The sequence below is a fragment of the Amblyomma americanum genome, chromosome 1 (assembly GCF_052857255.1).
Source record: "Amblyomma americanum isolate KBUSLIRL-KWMA chromosome 1, ASM5285725v1, whole genome shotgun sequence".
Lineage (NCBI taxonomy): Eukaryota > Metazoa > Arthropoda > Arachnida > Ixodida > Ixodidae > Amblyomma > Amblyomma americanum.
In genome coordinates this window covers 275,092,026-275,114,440 of record NC_135497.1, presented here as the reverse complement: position 1 = coordinate 275,114,440, position 22,415 = coordinate 275,092,026, and the positions used below count along the sequence as shown (strand labels likewise).

The 22,415-nt window shown below is 44.9% G+C and overlaps 1 protein-coding gene and 1 pseudogene across 10 annotated transcripts in view; one reads left to right on the top strand and one right to left on the bottom strand.

The window, feature by feature from the left end:
- Positions 1–263: 263 nt before the first annotated feature.
- Positions 264–22,415, top strand: part of LOC144115114 (uncharacterized) — a 37,755-nt gene continuing 15,603 nt past the window's right edge. For 6 of the 9 annotated variants that reach the window (XR_013311251.1, XR_013311256.1, XR_013311255.1 and 3 more), the window contains exons 1-2: positions 348–1,118; positions 21,638–21,842. The gene's annotated coding sequence lies outside the window, so the exon portion shown is untranslated. The other 3 variants (XR_013311253.1, XR_013311252.1, XR_013311257.1) reach the window with 3 other exon arrangements.
- Positions 1,505–17,732, bottom strand: LOC144115112 (uncharacterized; annotated as a pseudogene). Its single transcript, XR_013311250.1, has 4 exons — positions 12,185–17,732; positions 8,688–8,980; positions 3,751–3,979; positions 1,505–1,744 (listed from the first exon to the last, which is right to left on the bottom strand). The product of XR_013311250.1 is annotated as an uncharacterized LOC144115112 (transcript).

Genomic DNA, 22,415 nt, shown 5'->3' with positions numbered 1-22,415 from the left:
AGAAGGCAAATGAAATGAGGGGCTCGTTTGACTAAACATAGGAAGGAAGCCAACAGTCACCGAAACCAAGGTGCACAGGGGAATGTTTTTTTATTTAATTTAGTAGTGCCAATCAATTAGTTTACAGAAAATTACTTATAAATGAGCAGAAAAAACAACCATAACGCCGGTGGAATCCGAACCCACGAGCTCCAAATATCGCATCCGGTGCTCTACCAACTGAGCTACGGCGACGGCCGTCCAATCTGCTGCTTTCGTGGATGTTTATTTTTTTGCGTGTAAGCGAACCTTGAGAGTGTTCAACAGCGCCACCCACGTCCATAACAGCCACCCACAAGCGTGAAGAGTGTCTAAAGATATGCTCCAACTCGCAAGTTAAATTCTTGCTCAGCACAAGCCCTCGGCTTTTAGGAGTGTGTAGCAATTATTCGTGTTTATACCTTGCGTGTTGCGTCGCATTTGGGTAGCTTTCTCTCCGCTGCAAGAACTTGTATTATGGAACACAGAGACAAGTTTATTCAACGTTCTCAAGAGAAAATGCTCGCATCTCATGAGGAACTGAGAAAAATAAGCGTCTTACAAAGGCAAAATTGGCTCAGTTCTCAAGTCGCACCATTATTCGCGTGGTTATCAGTGCTTTGGAGCTCGAAATCAAAGCGCACACTCAAGCTGTTCTTAAGTTTTATCCACGTTTTCTGTGCAGAAAAAATTCCTTCACCGTGGTGACTCCACCTGTTTTGGAGGACAAAATTACGGCTGCAGCGCTGTAGCCTTCTGGAGTCGGAATAATTCTTCGTCTGCACTTTTCACGTGCGTATTGTCTATCAAAGGGATAACAGTATAGTTTAAGGAAAGGATAGGTTTGTTCGTAAGAGCAGTTTATGAAACAGCTTAAGGTGCTTTAAAGTGGATAGAGAAGAAGGCTAAGTGGATATGGGGGTAAGCCACTATCTAGTCGCGACAAGACGAAAGGCATCTGTGTCAAGCAGCTTTTCGGCTACGCACGAAAGGCTGACTTTTGGAGTTTACAAAAGGGTTTATGCTGTCCTCAGAAAACCATGGTGACAGTAATCAATTGATCAAGCGGCAAGCCGTCTCCACGCAGCTAAACATCAACGGTGAGCGCTCTTACTCCCCCCTCCGTAGTGCCACAAAAGGTTATCCAGGAAGCTAGCTTATTGAACTTCTTAGAAGCGTAGCAATTGTCTATGCACTTAAGATAATATAGAGGGTAAATTGGAATGAAACATTGTTTTTTCGACGAACGAGCAGAACCCAGCACACGCGTGTGTCTTGTCCTGCTGGTCGCATTTGTCGGCCTTAAAATATGCTTCTCAGCAAATTTATGAAGGTATGGTTGTACCACGTAATACAGGACTGGGCCCAGCTATTTTTGGACATTATAAATGTTCAAAAAGAAGGTGTACAGTCTCATCTTGATGACGTGCACAGATACCAGAGCCGTCGAACCCCCCCCCCCCCCCCCCCCCCCCACACACACACACACACCCCCACCCCCTTTTCCGGAGGGGACGCGCGCGCCGCCGCGAGTGGCGCGCACGTCATGCTCAACTGACGATCAGAGCAACATGTGCAGTGAAAAGCTCAAGCCGCTGTTTCCTGCACAGATAGCTGCTTTGCCTTTTCACTGCGCATTTCACTCAGCTTCATTCCCAAAGACTGCAAAATTATCTTCTCCGAGAGAATTCCCACCCCTTCTTCGTGGCCGTGGTCTTGGTGTAGGCTGAAATAGATAAAAACCACAGTTAATTAACACATGACAGATTATGTGTGCTTGTCATTTTCAGTATATCTTACTTTATATCTACTTCAGCCAAATTCTTCCATGCAGACATGTATCAATTTAACTGATTTTGAGCAATTAAATGACTTGAACATGCACTTTGAAGGTAAATGCTGCAAAATAAATCAGTGTATATTTCAGCTCTGTTTATGAGCACTTATTTTTCTTCAAATGAGCAAATTTAAGAGAAACAGAACACAATAATTAATATCAGATATAGAGGCAGGGTGCTTTGATTTAAAAACATGCACATCTTCCATGGAAGTGAAGTCTGTATGAGTGGGCTCAACAAAAAATTGCTTAATGATTGGAAGTGCTTTTTTATTTTCTTGAAGTGCCAATGAACAACACAATTAAGTAGTGACGTGACAGCCACAGTTTGCGTTTTCAAACGTATGGTAACATATGTGAATGAGGTTTATTGTCCCAAAGCAAGTCAGAAAGATTTTGCACCACCAATCCAATGACCTTCACTACAGCACCTCTGATATGCAATTTCGACTGCATTGAATTTTTCAAAGTGCACTGCCACCGCACAGCACTTTCCCAAACAATTGAAGCCCTAATATATCCTTACTGTACTTCTGAAAAGTTCCTAGTATGGCAAGTTTCCAATTAACACTTTCTAGAGCTGGATGCAGGCACCTTATATTTGAAAGTTTGAAAGTTTAGTTTATTGAAAAAGATGCATAGGTAAGATGTACATAAATTGATTATTACAGAAGGAGGTCCCAAAGTGGAAACTGTCAGGGGGACCTCCTGTAATTAATTGCATATAGCAATTACATAGCGGAACACAGGTGCAATGAAAAGTAAGGTCTGAAATAACAGCTTAGTCATGCTAAATTTTAAAAACACATTTTGCAAACACAAAAAGAGAACATAGAACAAGCACTCAGGCAATAGAAGTCGTACACAATACTAACAGGTTTCACTGGCGTGGCAATTGAAGGCAATTATGCAGTACATGGTTTTTCAAGTTTTTATGGAATTGTGCTTCGGTGCGGAATGATTTGATGGTTGCGGGTAGCGAGTTCCAGACAGTGATTGCTGAAAATAAAGCGGACTGTTTGCCATAATTAGTTTTGACATTCGGAAGCAAAAGATTATGTTGTTCAGCGAATATAGTATTATCAACGTTACACAAACAGGAACCTGTAAATATAGAGAGAGTAGTGCTATTGTGACGGGCGCGATAAATTAATAAACCTAGTTTCATTTGGAGTGAACAAAGGAGAGGTAAGATATTGAGCTGGCGGTAAAGGGGAGCACTGGATGCGGTGTATGAGCTGAATGTCATTATTCTAACAGATTGGTTTTGAAGATGACACAAAGAAGAAAGATGGGTATAGTATGTGTTACCCCACGATGATAAACAGTAATTGAGGTGGCTATGAATGAATGCATAATAAAGTGAGCGAAGAATATGCTGTTGGAAATAATAATTTAATAATAACCACAAACTTCATAATATCATCTGCCTGTCTAACTTTCTGCTACCCCTGCTGTGCTTGCCTTCATTCCCTTCAAATCCACTCCTTTACCTTAAATGGCCATGCATTGATTATTTTTACTTAGCATTATACACCCTGCTCATTCTGTCAAATTTGAAAAAATATTGATAGTGCCAATCAATACAGATTTGTGTGTACGCTGGGCAGGCTTTGGGGAAACAGCCAGCTGGTTTGTCAGAAGTGATAAACAGTGCATCACAGCAATAATTAAAGCATATCATACATCTTAGCACTCATAATCCACCTTGTTCATACAGCCAGTGCAATCAGTTAATTTGTCTCATCGGTAAACAGGAATAAATGACAAAAAACACCTGCAGTATACACCTCCAGCAATGAGCAAGGGCACCCACAAAGACTAAGGCAGAAACAAGAGAGCAGCTAATTCAGAAGAAACGAAACAGTCACGGAGTCAAAAATGCAGGAACTCACACAAAATGGTTCTGACCGCAGATGGCTCCAACGGTGGCCGCTACTCATTAGGCCTGTGCATCCCCTTGGCACGATTGCCTTTCACTGAGCAAGTCAGCAGAGCTTGCTCCGTAAACATGGCTGTCAGCAGGCCACGGGCAGTCGCTGTCGCAGTCTTCGACAGTTGTTCAATGTTTTTGACAGACAATGACGCCACAAAAACACCACATCCAGGCTCCAACTCTATTACCTGCAAAAACAAAGCACACACCAAATAATGTTAAGATTCATGTTCAAATCTGACCTATCAGTGCCAATAAAATTCCTTAAGTGGACATTGAGGAAAAGATAGCTTGTATCAACAGGCTACTGCATTCTATAATAAAAAGGAGACCACTTCTACAGTAAACAGTTATAATAAGAAAAAAAATACTGGGGGCCTTTTATTCTCCTTACATTCTGAGGATGCGTAACCATAAAGTGCTACTGTTTCACTCCCGTTGCTTTTTTTTTAACCAAGTTAAATGCTCTTTTGCATGGTTTTTGCGTGGTTCAGCATTTTATTTTGGATTATATACATTGAGACTTGTTCAACGTTATATGATATGACACTGTAGCCTACAGTTCAATTGTTAATCAAAATTAACTTTAACCCAGACCTGTAATTAGGCATGTCCAATTAAATTCGATATAAGCTATCCTATGATATATGATTTGATGCTGTACCTTAATGTTAAATTTTTAATCACAGATAACTAATTAACGTTAATTAAGACCTACAGTTAGTTCACTGCAGTTACACTTGACAGAAGCTATTCAATGATATAACGATTGTGGCTTCACATGAACCAGGTGGATTATGAGTGCTAAGATAAATCATATGCTTTAACTGTTGCTGCGATGCATTGTTTATCATTTCTGACCAACTATCTGGCTGTTTCCCCAAAGCCTGCCTAGCGTACACGCAAGTCTGTATTGATTGGCACCATCAATATCACTATGCTTCACATAGCTACACAGCCACTATTCTGCACACATATGCCGTGCACACATGAGCCATGTTATGCATTAAAATATAGGTGTTGCCATGAGTGCCCAATTTCTCATAAAAATGAGTGTCCACATAAATTTTCAAGCCTGGATCTAAGCACCTAGGCTATATATGGTCATTCACTTCAAAATGGCATCGCAACTAGTTGTTTTTGGTGCAGATGCATGTCTGAATCAATTGTGACAGGAATATTTTGAATTCAATTTCCTCAGGCGAAAATGTGTTTTAAATGTGGCTAGACAAATTCACTATAGAAGCAATTTTTACTCAGAGCAATCAATGGATAGAGTTCCCTTGATTGGTGAAGGAGCAAATGCTCTTTCACCATGCATGGCTCCATATGACCCAGAAGGTGGGTGCAGCATTCCAAACTACTATTCTGAGCCTCCTATTGTGTACACACATGGAAAGCAGAAGTTTTCGGCTTCCTTTCACACTTCTTGTGTGAAACTAGAGGCTTGGAAATTTCCTACTATTCTGGCAGTGAAACGTGAAAGGAGGGAAGTGGCTTTATTAGGACCACATGTGTCTCCAGTGTTGCACTTTTCTGCCTCAAAAACGGTTCGGCAGCCAAGGTGAAGTGCCTTTGCTATGCACAGAAGTTGGCTTATGCAAAGGATCCATATATTTCTTATGAATCAAAATGATACTGCGTGCATCCAGCACATGACCTGATAAAGTTGGCATAACATATTTTCAATTCAGGTGTATACAGACCATAACTTCTTATACAAGTTAAGCCTTTAGTTGCTGCCAACAAAGGGAGCATGAATATGCTCATTTGTCCTTCACTGGTTGTCGCTTTGCTTAAGCAAACATAGCTGTGTGCACAAGTATTTTCTGTAAGAAAGCTGGAACCTGTAATGTGCGTAATTTGCGCACTTCATGTATCCTTGCATGAAAACAGTTCAGGAAAGATTTCTCTCTGGCCGCATTGATCTCACAGGCCATGAAGAAGCCAAACCAAACACAGGCTAGTTGCTCTATCATTAAAAAAAAAAACAGCTGCTGCGCATCACCAGTCATTTTTCGTTTTGCAGCAGTGTGGCACACACAGTTTCTTACAAGTTCACATCACGCCACAAGCGAGGAAAAATCAGCGACTAAAAAAAAATCCTTTCCTTTGCATGAGCATAAACGAGAAACTGATCTCTACTTGAAGAATGTGTAGAAGAGTTCACCAATGCTTCATGACAATTATACAGTAACTCTCTAGTCAAGCATGTAAACCTAAATGCATATCAGAATAATTTTTCCTCATGAGCAAAGATGTAACTTTTAAATTATACACTCACAATATCCATTATGCGATGAATGAAAGGAATTACGGCGTGGCAAAGGATGTCAAGGATGAGTAGAGGTGTCTATTCATTTCGTGCTTTGTGGAAACATTTTCTTTCTTTTAGTTTAAACTCTGTCTTGCTATTTGAACTGCATGAATTTATCTGACTCAATTTTCTGCTAATTTTTACTACTTTTACCATGGTTTAAAAAGTGTTTGCTCACACATCACAACATTAGATGTTTCGAAGAAACCGAAACCCGTGTTAAAGACGTACAGGAGAAGTAATAGTCGCAAGCAAGATGTCCTTAAAGAAAAAATTGGCTTTATGAAACAAGAACAAATATTTTGTATTGAGTCATTTCAGTCTCAGTGAACTATTTTTCTGTGTATGAATGGACAATGTGTATTATTATCTTATAAGCCCATCACATTTGTCACCCTTTGAAGTGGTAAGGAAAGTTTTGCTGTAGTAGTCAAGAGAGAATCATGGAAGTTAAGAATCTAAAAAGATATTTTGAAAGACACCCCGAATATATTGAAAAATTACAGGGGTACACTTAAATCTACTGACTTGCCAAAATGTGAAAGCATGTGTGTTCTGCACACTGCTCTGTTACGAGTTCCACGTGCATTTCTTCTGGTCAAATTCGGATGAAGACAAATTTTGGGAGTCAAAAGAGAAAATTTGGAACCAAATTTGGCCCAAATTTGCAAGTCACCACTGAAATGGCCACACTCAAATTAGGTTAGACATGAATTTTGTTCGAATTCAGATGAAGTCAAATTTTAGAGGTCCCTATAGACACCGAATTTCGGGGTGGGCCCACATATGTTTGGAGAGCACCATTGAATTGGCCATTATCGAATTAGGTTAGACATAATTTTGGTCCAATTGTGGCGAGGGCAAACTTCCAAGGGTCCAGGAAAGGGGACAAATTTTGGGGATGGGTCATACAAATTTGGAGATGACTAGTGATTTGGCCGTACTCAAATTAGATCGCATACCAAATTTGGTCAAATTACCTGACTATTCATGCTGACATGCTCTGATAACAGTTCTTACAGACACGCTCTGTCCACAACTTAATTTGCTCCATTAATTAACAAATCATCTAAACATCTAACTTAATTACTCCTACCATTTACATATGTCCTTAATGAACTCTTCTATTAATTATCCATGCAGTTGGTGATCGACAGTGTGCGGACAGTTGTAATGACACGTTTGACGACAGCTAGGCTCTGTCCACGCCAGCCATGAGCCAAGAAATGCTTTCGCATTAAAATTATCCAATGATCCTAACAAAGGGCATGCTCTGTAAGTGGCTGTTATAAAAAAAGCCTTTTCAGATGTGATGAATGGGTGGCTAATGCGAGCATTTGTATTTAATGATGTGCAAGGTTGCTACAGTTTTGTGAGTTGCGTCGTCCTGTAGCAAAAAAACTACGCTGAAATTAAATGGTGCAAAATTACCAGAATCTTGAGTAGGCACATATCCTATGGAACCATGCTTCACAAAATTTGCGTATTCTTTAGAACCACACATTTACGCAGCAGCTGGTCTGGCCAAGGTAAACACTGCCACATGATTATGACACCCAACAAACAGTGTAAATTCTGCACAGGATGAATGGTGCCACACAATTCACAGTGCATGAACCCTTCTTCCGACAGGCGGAATCTCTAACTATCCTATACATTATGGCTAACACTCATGACCTTGGAAAAAAAAAGTCTCACTTCCTTCCTATGTTTCTCAGTTGATAGAATACAGCTCAAAAATGCAAGAAACAAATGTGTTTGACTATTTTAGGATGAGCTCTTCCACACCACACCTTGCTCAAAGAACTACTTTTGTTGCATTCTGGTCACTTCTTACAAGGGGTTGCACTGAGTGTATCCACACAGACATAGAGAGGGCATGTGAAGAAAATCATTCGTACAGAATTATGCAGTGTGAAGGAAATGCAATGCAAAGCAATTGAGCCCTGTAGACTGGCTACCCCACAGGTTCAAATATGGCTATCTCATGGGTATAATGCGGCAAAGAGACACTGCTGGTAATGTCACACTTCCATTAAGCTCCTGCCCTGTCTGTATTTAACTGTTTAAAAATGAATCACTGGTTTCACTATAAATACTATTCTATTACACACGGAACCTTTTCTTCAAATATTGCAATATGAAAGGAGGTTGTCTCTTTTCTTGTAGGACAATGCTGCATTTTTTTTTGCCTGACATCAGCCCAATGAAACAAGTGGACTTAACAGTAGTTTCTCTCAACTGCAACATTTTCAAAAAGCAAGAAAGGTCTCAATTTACTACCTATTGACAAGCTGTATGGAAATACTGGCATGCATATTTTTTCAGTAGAGCTGTATTCCAGACTTGTTTAAGCCAAGACATTTTTTGCCTAGGCATTGTTTACAGCCACAAAATACAGTTATGATCGAAGCGTGACAGATGTGAAAAAAGCCATTAAAAGTGCCTTAAAAATTCAATAATACCAGAGAAATGACCTCGAGACAAGAGCAGAGAGCGCAAACCCTGATGGCATAGCTATGTTCAGTACAAGACACTGCAGCACCTCCATGCTGAAACATCATGCACAGAGTACTTACTCCGAAGTCGCTCCATGTGTGCCGCAGCTGTGATGACATGCTCACGTTAGATGGCGCGGCAGCTGCACTGACTCCAGGAGCTTGCTGTTCATTTTGTACTGGTCCCACAGCACCTTCTCCAGGATCTTTAGCAGCCTGCATGTCACTGTTATCATCAGGTGGTAGTGTTGAAGCATCTGCTGATTGTTTTCCAGATGGCCCAGCTTCGTCCATGATGGGTAGTTGCCGAGGGCAATTTTTTTGCTCCAGTTCCTTGACGAGCTTTCCAGCTCTTTTGAGGTAGCCGTCAAGCCCTAGTGCCAAATGATACCGCGCACTTTAGTAAACAATGATAAAAAGCAATAGAGAGGAAATAAAAAGTTGCCAGAGGGTTCGCTTTTATATTATTTACCACAGTTAATGCAGGAAATAACACAAGTGCAAATGCACGTATACTCTATGCTCACAACAGTCTACTGCCAGAAAAAAGTGCAAAAATATTCACATATTCTTGTAGACCTTTCTATGCTATAACAGTAAACGTAGAAACGATCGTTTGGGCAGGAATTTATACATAACCAAAGAAAGTGACACCATAGCCAACTACAGCTATGTGCCGCGCTAAAACTTAACATGCGGCCCAAGCAGTCAGGTTGCTTTGTTGTTGCTGTTGCGTGCTGGTTTTAATGGTGCATAAGCAACTGAGACTATCATGCGCCAAACACCAGGTTAAAAGTCTGATGGGCGTATTATGGACTGCAATTGTTCTTTCTGAAAATCACTGATCTAACAGAAGAAACTTTGGTATTTCCTTACTTGCCCCTGCAAACGTTCATTTTCTTTCCTTAAATCTTCAATTTCCTTGCGCAGATCCACTTCGTGGGCTTCCTTGATAGAAGCTAGGAGGTTGTCACATTGTTTCTTTTGACAGCGTTGTTTCTAATGATATTAAACAAAAAAACAATTTGCGCACATCTTTGCAAACACTGCATAAAAATACAGCTGCAAAAATTATAAAACGAGCTATACAGCTACTGGTCATGAACTCTGAAAGCCCTACAGCCCCAAGAGATTGCAGAACAGACAATAAGGTATATAGGAACGCTTTAAGCCCTACGGCCCCAAGAGATTGCAGAACAGACAATAAGGTATATAGGAACACTTTATTTATAGAGCGATTTTCAACTGTGTTTTTGCGACACTGAACTTGGGTGCATAGAAGAAAACGAAGAAAAATGCTTCACTGGCAGTAACAGTGCTGTCTGCCTCCAACACCCTGTGGCACAGGCAGAGATTTTTTTTAATGTGTAAGCAATAATAGGCTCATGCCACAGAAAAGTGTCTGCAGAAAGTGTGTCTGCCTGCAATCCCAAAACTTGCCTCCCTGAGCCCCTAAAATTAGACTTTGTCAGAATTTGACAAAGATTGGTGTCCACATGATTTAAGTATGGCCAACTCAGTGATGACTTTCAAATTGACGTGGTCGACCCACAAAATCTGGCCCACCAGACACCTGAAATTTGACTTCGTCCGAAGTTGACCAAAATTATAGGTGCCCAACTTAATCTGAATATGGCCAACTTAGTGGTGACTCCCAAATTCAGGTCGGCCACCCTAAAAATTTGAAATTATTCACATTCTCTGGGCATGGGAGACTATGTGCACCCTTGGAATTTTTTTTTATTATATAGTCTTGACTCCCATATAGCTGTTGCTACATGGGCACTTTCATTCTTAACTGAGTGCATTCCTGACTTACATTTGAAGCATACATCACATACAACACCACATGGTCAAGAAGGTAACCTGGTGTGTGTACTGGTATGCCTGTCATGTTTATCTTGAATACTTTTTTACTGCCTGCAAGGCGATGTTCCCTCTACTCCTGTCTCTCCTGGCATGGTAGATGAAGTTGAATGCTATGAAAAGTACCAGTTTACGGCTGCTTTATGAAGCAAGAGAATTATTTTATGTGCTTTTTCACCCCACAACAAACACAGCACGTACATTTATTGCTAAGTGGCATCCACTGTTTTGAACGAGTAACAAGAGACACCTTAGAGCTGCCGTTGACAAATGCAAAAAATGCTGATGAAATTTAAATGACGTCTCAAAACTGCCCAATCACAAACACATATGCAATCACTGTTTTATATCTCAAAGGCTTGCTATATGTGCTGCGGTCTAAGAAAGCAGGAAGAATATACAGATCAGAAACAATATTTTTTTTATATATGCAGTACCATGCAGTTACTGCAGAGTCGATAATGATGAAAAAAAATAATTGCAGCTGTCTATGCATGCACACGTGGGCGCGCTCGCGCACGCGCGCGCACACACACACAAGGCTGCAAACGTACAGCGCTACCAAGAAATAATTGAGGAGACAATATCATGCTTTTTTCCCAGACTCCATTCGTGCAGTCTTGTTCTGAAGTGAAATCATTTTTTCCATTTTCCGCACGAGCTTGCGTTCGTCCTCTTAAATGAACCAGAAATGTACGGTTGGGAGCAAGTACAAAATGCGCAACACTCAATAAAGAATTATTTCTCTTCAATGCCTACAATTTGAGAGATATGCAGCATACATAGCAGATTTTCCACACTGATGTAAGCACAACAAAAAAATAAACATTCCTTTCTCGAATTTGGATGCTAATTCATGCTAATTCGGGGCAAACTGCAGTTTAATTACCACGGCACAAAAATTACCGCCGCAATACACCGCTGCACAATCGATCCTTTTCCGTGAGCGCCCTTTGTTCAAATATTTGGCCTTGTATGGGGAACCTGCGCTGCCAAGGTGGCACTGCAATTGTTCCATTCGGTGACTCAAAACTACTTTTGTCAGCCGCTTGGGCCGCTGCAAACGCGAGAACACATTCTGCGTGATGAGATACCCGCGTTTGGCTGGCAGCATTCATTGCCTAGCTTCTCTCGGCGTAGCCCAGATAGCTGACGCACGGGACGTGCGCCCTCGACAGAGCGCGGAGGCTCACGCCATTAAGCGGCTGAAGGTGGCGCGGAAAAGTACTAATAGTAGGGAGAAAGACAGAGACGTTGTTCGATCTCCTGTCACCTCAGCTCTGTTTATTTACCTAATTTTCTCTTATTTACCTAGTTTTATTTGAATATTCGAGGATGGCAGCATTTTCAAGACGGTACTGTCTCTATGGGAAGAGTACGGCTGCTCCGGCGCCGGCAAGCCTAAAGGGACAACGCACGCCAATCAATGGAGGCTGGCTCGGAAGGGGCTGGCTCGGAAGAGGCGGCCATGGCTTCCTAGGCTGTGGAGCGACCAGTACATGGATACGGCCACCCATCCAGTGAGACCTCATCACTTAGTGGGGCTGAGTCAACGATCGTGGACGGTGACGAGTCAGTGGCCGATATCGCTGACATGGACAACGAGGGCTTCAAGTTGGTGAGTCATCGCAAGCAATGAATGTTAGGGATCCCGGTAGTGGTTGAGCCCACAGAAAAAGGGGTTGATTTAAGAGAGAAGCATCCCATCTTACTTTTCGCGGCCATTCAATCACTGCTGGGATCAGTTCCGATTCGAAGCCGGTTCACCATGCACGGGGCTCTTCAGCTGGATGTCTCGACGGAAGAGCAGGTTGACAAGCTTCTGCAGAGCTCTCAGATTTTTGCCATCAGTTAACGTGCGATTGCCCCATTCCTACATGAAGAACACCTGTGTTATTAAGGGTGCACCAAAGTGGTATTCAGAACGCGACCTACTTGATTATCTGAAACCACAAGGTGTACTGCACGTGAAACGACTTGTGCGTCGTGTGGAGTCTCCAGGAAAAGAATGGGCTGCGAAACCTACCAACTCTATCGTGTTGACATTCGCTCCCAACTCAGAGCGCCCCGAAAAAATTGATCTGGGATTCACAAAACACACAGTTGCATATTTCACTGAAGCTCCTTCACGGTGTTTTAGATACCAACGGTTTGGGCACGTGGCCAAGGTTTGCACAAAAGATCGGCGCTGTAAGCGCTGCGGAGGCAACCACGACTTCAAAACCTGCAAGACCGATTTGGCTTGCGCCAATTGCAGCGGTGATCATCCAGCGAGTTTCGGAGGCTGCGCCTTCCGTGTGAGCGCTCTGCGCCGTCGGATATCTTTTATTGCTGGTCCCAAAACCCCACCGACTGAGACTCATGTCCCAGGATTAGACGAGTTCCCAGTGTTAGAGTCTGATGTTGTTGCATTACCCAACAATGTCCCTAAGAGACCTGAGTCCAGCAACACGTCAAGGCCCAGTGTGCGCGAGTCGGCTGTTCGACTTCCAGCAAAAAGTGTCTATGTTCCTGAGCGGCCGGATCACAGCCAGACTCCATGGCAAGGGAGACCCTCATATGCACAAGTGACAAAAAAACCAGCTACTGCGGCCAAGAGTGTGTCCTCGTCGGCATCTTTTGTCGATGTTGTGAGTGCGCTGCGCAAAATAAGGAGCTCAAAAATCAAGGTATGTCTGACCTTCTTCATGTTTTGTTTGGGGCCCTGCGTTCACATGTTCCAATGATGGCGCCTGGTAACCTGAAGAACTTCCAACAGCTGGTGCTTTCTTTTGAGTCCCTAATTACCACCTTCGCAGCGAACTTCCTTGCGATCTAATATGGATGGGGTTCCACTTGTGTTCCAGTATTGGCCCTGTCAGAAGCTGGCCTGCAAAGCGGGAGATGTTTGACTGGATATGTCACCCATAAAAACTGCAGCATAATGTTATTTCCTGCAGGAAGTGCTGCACTTTACATAAGAAGGAAAATTCCACATGTTTCTCTAAGCGTTGCCGATCTTTGCACGGATGACATTGAAGTAGCGGCTGTTAGAATACAGCTCAGCTCTCGAACCTTTCTATTGCATCCGTGTACGTGTCTCCGCGGAAGAAGGTAGCATTGGATTAGTTTCTACAGCAGCTCTGCGACCGCTTCCCAGCTCCTAGAATCATCTGCGGTGATTTCAATGCTCATCATGTCATTTGGGGTGACAGGAACATGGATTCCCGTGGACGCAAACTCGTAGAGGTTATTGACAGTCTGGACCTGTGTGTTGCCAATGACGGAAGCCCCACTTTCTTCCGGCCTCCAGCCTCAGCGACAGCTATAGACCTGACACTGCATTCACCTGACGTCCGCGTGAGTTGGTCAACAGCGCCTGACCACATGGGAAGGGATCACTATCCGATTTTTGTGTTTGCTGCCGACTTTCATATGCATGCTACTAAAAGAGAGAGAGAGAATGAAAAGGAAACGCAGGGAGGTTAACCAGATGTGTCTCCGGTTTGCTACCCTACACTGGGGATGGGGGATAGGGGTTAGAAAGATGACAGAGAGGAAAACGCAAAAAAAAAAGGAACGTGCACACATGGAGACACACACACACAAGGCGTTCCAGTTAAAGTCTTTCACACAGGCCGGTAGATTGTAAGAAGCGCAAAAGCGCTTGCACGGCCTTCTTCTGCGACGGTACGTCTTTTCGATGTTGTAGAATTCTTTTTTCGGATAGCGGTTGGTCGTCCAGTTGGTCAAGTTCGTGGCTAAGGCATGCCCTCTGTGGACTGTACTGTGGGCAGGAGCACAATATATGGCCAATTGATTCTTCATGGCCGCAGTGGTCACAGCTTGGGGTGTCGGTCATCCCTATGCGGAAGGCATAGTATTTAGTAAAGGCAACACCCAACCAAAGTCGATATAAAAGCGTGGCGTAGCGTCTCTATGGCGAAGCTGTGATGGCGCTCGAAGACTTAATGTTGGATCAAGTGAGTACAGTCGCGTATTTCTTAAATGTGGCTCATTCCATTGTGACTCGGTGCACTGCCGAGCAAGTAGGCAGAGCTCCCGTGCCGCGTCAGTTCTAGAAAGAGGAATTGGGACGTGGCGCTCCTCAGTATGGGCTGAGCGGCCAGCGTGATCCGCCCGTTCATTGCCGATAATCCCGCAGTGACTTGGAAGCCACTGGAACGTTATTTCATGGACGGCATCACTTATTAGTGTAACGTCTCTGTAATATGGAAGATTAGTTGTTCGTGTGGTCCGCGTCGTAGAGGTGACAGTAGAGACTGCAGTGCCGCCTTCGAATCGCAGAATATTGTCCATTTGTGTGGCGGTTCATCACCAATGTGAAGAAGGGCAGTTAAGAGCGCTGCGAGCTCTGCTGCGTTGTCGCGTGGGTCGTCTTAATCGCTGGAATGACGATTGCCGCCGCGGAGCTGCTTGGAAGGACAGATCCATCAGTGTAAATATGCGTTGAGTCACGGTAGTTCTCGTACAAATGTAGTAGCGTGAGCTGTGTAAGGGCTGGTGATGACAGATCAGCTTTTTTCGAGATACCAGGTATTGCGAGATTGATTTTTGGCTGAGCGAGGCACCATGGAGGGATCGAAGGTCTCGCAGCCAGAGAGAAACAAGCTGGCAATGATTCATCATGTGCAGTTATCGTTTGGCTGAAAGATGTGTGTGGCCTGTCCGCTGGTAGAGAGGCTAAATGGTGACGAGGATTCCTGGCTAGATGCCTTATATGGGTCCTGAGTACTTCAATTTCAATGTGGGTCTTGACAAGGTGGTCTCTAGCGATTGCTATCGTAGCCACTGTTGAAGCATTCTGAGGCAGGCCTAGACAGATCCGGAGCACTTGACCCTGAATATTTTGTATTGTGCGTAGATTCGTTTTGCCTGTGTTGTTTATTGCTGGCAAGCTGTATCGCAGAAATCCTAGAAAAAGCACCCTGTACAGATGTAACATGGCACTAGGCGACATTCCCCAGGTCTTGCCAGCGAAAAACTTGAACAGGTGGCAGATGCCTGTCAACCGTTTTTTCACGTATGATATGTGTGGGCTCCATGACAAGTCCCTCTCGATTATGACACCTAGAAACTTGTACGATCGGACCCGTCGTATTATTTGGCCATTTATCACTACACTGTAGTTTGTCATGGGTTTGTGCGTAAATGGCACTAGTGCGCATTTCTCGGAGGAAATTTCCAGGCCTCGATTACGGAGGTAGATAACAGTTTGAGTGGCGGCTCTCTGAATTCTCGCTCGCAACTGTAGGCGTGTTACTGCAGATGTCCATATGCAGATGTCATCCGCGTACATTGATAGCCTGACTGTGGTTGGCACGTGCTCAAGGAGAGCAATTAGTGTTGATTAAATAACACGGGGCTAAGTACACCGCCCTGGGGGACGCCGCGGTAGCTATAGTGAAGAGAAGTATGGCCTTCCTCGGTGCTTACAAAGAAGGATCGCATGGATAGATAGCTCCATATCCATTGAAACATCCGACCACCCACTCCTACCTCTGCGAGAGCAGAGAGGATGGTTTCATGCGTAACGTTGTCATATGCCCCTTTAACGTCGAGGAATAAGGATGCGCAGAGACGCTTACGGCATTTCTCATGTTGAATGTAGGTCACCAGGTCGACGACGTTATCGATCGATGATCAACCGCGTCGGAAGCCCGCCATGGCATCTTTGTAGGTGTTGTGGTACTCCAAGTACCACTCCAGGCGTCCTAGGACCATCCTCTCCATTACTTTGCCCACACTGCTCGCCAAAGCGACCGGGCGATATGATGAGAGCTCCAACGGCGACTTGCCAGGCTTCAGCAGTGGAACAAGGCGACTTGTCTTCCAGGTTGTTGGTAGCGTGCCATTTCTCCAAGATTCATTGTACACCTCAAGAAGAACTCCTCTCGCTCGCTCCCCCAGGTGACACAGAGCTCGGTAGGAAATTCCGTCAGGTCCTGGCGCTGATGTGCGGCTACACACAGCTAATGCTCCCTTAAGTTCGTGGATCGAGAATGGTAGATCCAACCGGAAATCACGTGGTGGCGGGTAGCTGCTCGAAGGCGATGGAATGTTGGTAGCTGTGAGTTGGCCGGATAATCTGGCGCAGAAATCCTCTGCCACGTCAATCTCCGATCTCTTTTGAGAGAGGGCAAGCGCCTTGAATGGGAATCGCTGTACGGGAAGTGTCCGCAGCCCGCGCACCGTTCTCCATAGTTGCGATAAAGGCTTGCGTGGATCTAGCGACTCACAGAAGGCAGCCCAACGTTGCGATTCGAGCTTGTCTAACCGGTGCTGTATCTTCTTTTGCGTGCGCCTGGCGGTCCGTAGATCGTCCATTGTTTTCGTACGTCGGTACCTTCGTTCAGCACGTCGTCGGATTGCTCGTAGTTGTTCTAGTTCCACATCAAAATCATTAAGTTTCGAGGAGCATGTTAGAGTACACATAGTGTCTTGCACCACGCTCTTGATTGCCTCTTCCAAGTCGAAAGATGAATTGGCATCGCAGTGTTCTTTCATAATAGACTGAAATTTAGGCCAGTCCACTCTTTGGATCGTATCCTGTGTTTTGGAAGCGGTCAATCCTCTGATCTTGATGTACGTGGGGATATGGTCGCTTCCGTGCGTCTCTATGTCCGCAAACCACCCTGCACGTCTGACTAGGCTTCGTGAGACGAAAGCCAAGTCAAGACAGCTGCTGTACGTGGGGCCACGTAAGAACGTAGGACTTCCATCATTCGGCAGCCAAAGTTCATTACTGGAGGCGAAAGATACCAGAGCTCTGCCTCTTGCGTTGATGATCCGACTTCCCCAGAGTGTATGATGGGCGTTGAAATCTCCAATGATGACCCAGGGATTGGAAGTTGAGGAAAGGATGTCTCGTAGTCTTTTGTAATCAAATCGACTCACCACTCATCAGCCTGTACCACCTAATGACAGTAATCAATATATATGCCTAAACGTAAGGAAAAAGAATCTGGCCTTTACTTTTGTAGGTGCCTACCTATCTCCGTCAAGTCGATGCTACTAAAATTAGCAATGTGGTCAACTGGGACAAGTACAGAGAGCACCTAGAACGTGTTTCTGGTGATGTTGACAAAATGATTTCTAGTAAGCTAGCAGCAACTACGGTGGTCAAGTTACCTGATCATTTTCCGGCCCCGGATTTAAAACTCAGGAACCTTTGTGCAGCGAGAAGAAGGGTGGAGCGCCAACTCGTGCGGAAGAAGGACGACAGGCAACTGAAGACGACCTTCAATAGGCTGAATTCTGCTATTAGACGGCACACGAACAAGCTGTACAGGTCGCAGTGGGCCTCATTCTGCGCTAGTTTGACTATGTTCTCACCGATGACGAGAATATGGCGAGTTATTGGCAGCCTTGCTGGAGAATCTTGCCCTTCGAAGCCTTTTGAAGCTCTTGCAATACGCAAGGAAAAACCTATTGCGTGCTTGGCAGAGGAATTTGCAGACGCACTCGTACGCGCTAATTCTGGAACAGATATATATACACCACCTGCTTCCTTCAGGTCTATCATGGACGTCCCGTTCACGCTTCGTGAGCTTCAGACTGCGCTCAATGGCCTGCGGCGCCGGTGTGCACCAGGTCCCGACGGCATCACCAATCCAAGTGCTGAATAATCTGCCCTTACAACTCAGAAAGGAGCTCCTCAACTTCATCAATCGAGTTTGGGAGACTGGCGATGTTCCTTCGTCATGGAAGGTGGCACATGTAGTTCGAGTGCTGAAGCCTGGCAAAGACATGACAGACCTTGCCTCGTATGGCCCTGTGTCATTGACCTCCTGTGTAGCTAAGTTGATAGAGAAGCTGGTAAATGAACACTTATCGTGGTGGCTTGAGGACAGCAAGGCACTGCCAACATGTATGACAGGATTCCGCCGAGGTCTTAGTGCCCAAGATAGCGTCTTAGACTTGGTGAGTCACATTGAACACCTGATAGCTTTCGGCCTTTCCACCTTAGCCATTTTTCTTGACGTTGCGAAAACTTAAGACAACGTGCTCCAGAGCTCAATTCTAAACAGTTTGCAAGGCATGGGCATACAGGGTCATATGTTAAGATTCATTTACAAGTTTATAAGTGATCGCGTGGTTCGTGTACGGTTAGGGAGTACGTTAAGCACCGAAAGGGTTCTATCACGAGGTGTGCCTCAAGGAAGTGTTCTTTCTGCCACGCTCTTTAACGTTGTAATGGCTGGCCTTCCCGATTCATTGAAAAAAAGTTGCAGGCAAATGCGTATGTCAATATATGCTGACGACATCTGTATTTGGATTACTGGCTACCAACACAAGCGATTAGAATAGCTCGACTGGCTCTACTTTTGGCACAAGCTTACCTTCAAGGTGTGGGATTGTCTGTCAGTGGAAAAATCCGGCTTTGTTCTGTTTCCAGGTGTAGGAAGACGGTTGAAGATGGATTTTGGTCACTCTTGCATCCGTCAATTCAACCACACGCGTTTTCTGGGCATCCTTATTGACTCCCGTCTACAACGGCGAAAAGCTGTAGATGCGATTGTTTCATCTATATCTTCCCGTCTCAATGTGAGCTATAGAATTGCACGTGAGCAATGGGGAAACCATCCTTCTTCAATGGTCAAACTTCATGAAGCGCTGGTGGTCAGTCACGTAATGTATCAATTACCTTTAATTCCCCCTCGGCATCACAACTTGAACGTCTCGAAGTTGCCCCAGAAAGGGCCTAAGAAGAGCCATTGGACTTCCCCGGGCGGCTACGGATAAGGCAGTACTTCATGAGTCCCTATCGAAACCTCTTAGCCTTATCGCTTCTCAGAGACTACTAATGCATCTTGACTGCCTAGGAGAGACGATAGCTGGGCGATCCCTTTTCCAGCGTCTCTGCAAGAGAGATGAGTCGAAGGCTTACTTGGCACTCAGTACTCTTAGTTCTTTAGGCATTAATGTCCCAAGGCAAAGGAAACGATTGAAACCCACCTGGTCTTTTCCGACCTTTGACTGTAAGGTTACAATTCCGCATGTGAGCGTAAAGCGTAGCTCTCCTTTGGCAGCAATGCGTTCACTTGTACTTGAACACTTGAAAAGAGAGTATGCCCGCCATCTTCAAATTTTCACGGATGGTTCTGTGGACAAGGTAAAACAAGCTAGCGCAGCGGCTTTTTACATTCCTTCTTTGGACTGTAAGTCTTCTGTTCGCTTTACTGCTGTCGTATCCTCCACAACGGCTGAAAGTGTTGGTATTGAGGCGGCTTTATGGAAGTTAGGTTCTTGTCCGGCTCAACCTGTTGTCATCCTAACTGATTCAAAATCTGCCCTTCAGAGGTTACAGCACGGATTCCCTACTGATGCCTTGTCTATAAGCTCTCTGCACTTGGTGCAGAATTTGCACAGCAGAGGCTTAATTCTACATTTCCAATGGGTGCCCAGGCTCTCACATAGGAGTCAACGGTAATGAGGTGACAGACAATCTCGCCCATAAAGCTCTCTCAAGGATTCCATCAAAAAAAGTACCTCAAGATGAAAAAAGGCTCTCCAGGAAAACGGTGCTCGATCATTTCAGTACCCTGTGGAGTGCGTCCCACAAGCCATGTGTGACCAAGGGACTGAGAAGATCTCAGGCGACCCTTCTGCGTCGAATTCGCACGGCCTCTGCTCGCACTCCTGCATGGATGCATAAGACGGGCATAGCATCGTCTCCGCTTTGCTCTTTATGTGGTGTGTGCGGGGATATCGAACATTACATTATGTACTGCCCAGAGTACAACGCGGTAAGGTATGTGACGTTCGCTTCCTTCAAGACAGGAACCCGTCACAGTACAGTTCAGGACATTGTCTACACGAGTGGACACCAGACATGCAGAAGGAAGGCTGCACGCCTTCTTTTAACATTTCTGCAGGACACGGATCTTGTTTCTAAATGTTGACAGCAGGAACGGACTATGGCCTACTGTGATTGAATGTGTGCGTAGATGGTGTCTTCCGGAGTGGTCTACGTTATATATACTGTGAGTGAATGTGTGTATGGATTGTAGCACTATATACAATGGACTATGTTCTACTGTGACTGAATATGCGCATAGATGGTGACTTCTGGAGTGGACTGTGTGGATTGATTGTGTGCATAGATGCTGACTGTGGGAGAGAATGTGTGCTATTACAAGAGACTGTGCGCATAGCGGGGTAGATGCGACAGGCTTTAGGTCATTGTTAATATAGAAGGAACGCTACGGTGGAGCAATTCCCGGCAGATAAAGCAAGGCTAACCCCATCTGTAGCATTTAACACCTCAACTCAACTACTAATAGTACTACCCAAAACTGCTTGCTCTCCTCGCTAGGCAGTGTGTTATGGCGCTGCAATCGGCACCGCAAACTTCAGCGTAAGTTCCCCTATCGGTATCGGGAACTATACACGCACATGAAGCTGCCGGCACCGGTGATTAACTGGCCACTACACGCCTGCAGGTAATTTAAAGTTGCACAAACGTCTTAAAGAGCGATATGAATATCAGGGCTTACCTGAAACGGCGATGAGTGTAGCAAAGAACGACCCTTCATTTCGCCACTGCACGACAACTTCGCATCCCTCGGCAAGGTCTTCGCCAGATTTGCTGCTGATGCGATTCATTTTCAAAACATCATGTCTTCTCGTCTTCAAAAAACACCGCGCCGTAACGGTTCATTGTAGAAAAAAAGGCCGCACACGGATAAAGGCAAATTCAACGTTTAGACACTCATAAAGTTGGGCGAACCTGCACCACACTGAAAGAGCGCAAATACCCAACGGCCTGAAGGGACCGTAGTCTAACTGCCAGAACATGATGCGCGCTGAAGCGTTTTTTTTTTCTCATAAAGTTTCGGTTTCAGTCATCTGACCGGAAAAGTTTTAGTCTGTTAAGGTCGCGTGGGGCATGAAATATGACAAACTTTTGGACGGGCTTGCGGAAACGAACTAAGCAGCAACCAATTTTCTGCAGTTTTTGTGCATGAGTTGAATTCGTCTGTGGCATCACAGCTGCCGTACAAAGATCAAAACCGAAACAAAACAGCCTAAAAAATTGATTAAGAAATGTTTATTGTTGTCTAGCGCAATCCATGTTATTATTCGTGTTTAGTAATTTACTGTGCATCATCCTACATACATACTACTCAACTAAAATTTGATGTCCTTACTCCTTTACAAAGCCTTTGGCAGAGCCTCTACAGGTGTCTTCTATCCACATCCAAATCCAAAAGGGCCTGGCGGCGGTCGGTTCTAGTTCGGCGTGTTGGTTGCGCACAGTTGTTCCTGCGTCTGGCGCAGCGATTCAAGAGTGATATTGTGTCTACGCCTGTCGACCTGCTCAACGAACACTTGGAGTACGCTTGAACGACTCAGCGACGTTATAACGTAAATATCCATAGCACCGAAGTGAGCATGCTTATGGAGAGCTAGAGCGGTGTGTTGCGTGACAAATAGCGTAGAAACGTACAGCCGCGGTCAAAAATACGCGGCCCACGGCTCCGGCGCAAGGAGCGGCTGCGGGACCGCACCGCGGTGCTGCTACCTGCGTCGGGCTAAAGTCACTGGAACGGGAAAAATACCGCATTCCTTTTCTCTCGCCGCCGCAGCTCCGCGCCAGCGCATGCGCTCTCCCGATTCGTTATCCGCGGTGACGTGGTCATTTCCCGCCATAAATGATCCGCTCTCTTGCGGCCATGCTTGCGGCCGCCAACACGCAGACCGTCCGGAGCATTACGTAGCACTTTCTCTTATGGGCTGAGATAAGCGTGCACAGCATTTCTTGTAGCTAATTGACGCTTGTGCATTTGATGCCTGCAAAAGACATCGAAGGATGCTTGGGTGCTACGCTTGTGGGTACAGCAATCGGCGGGAATCGGGCAAAACGCTGTTTTCCATTTCCAGCGGAAAAAAGAAAAAACCTCAAGCGACGAGCTATATGGCTGCACAGAATCGACAGTT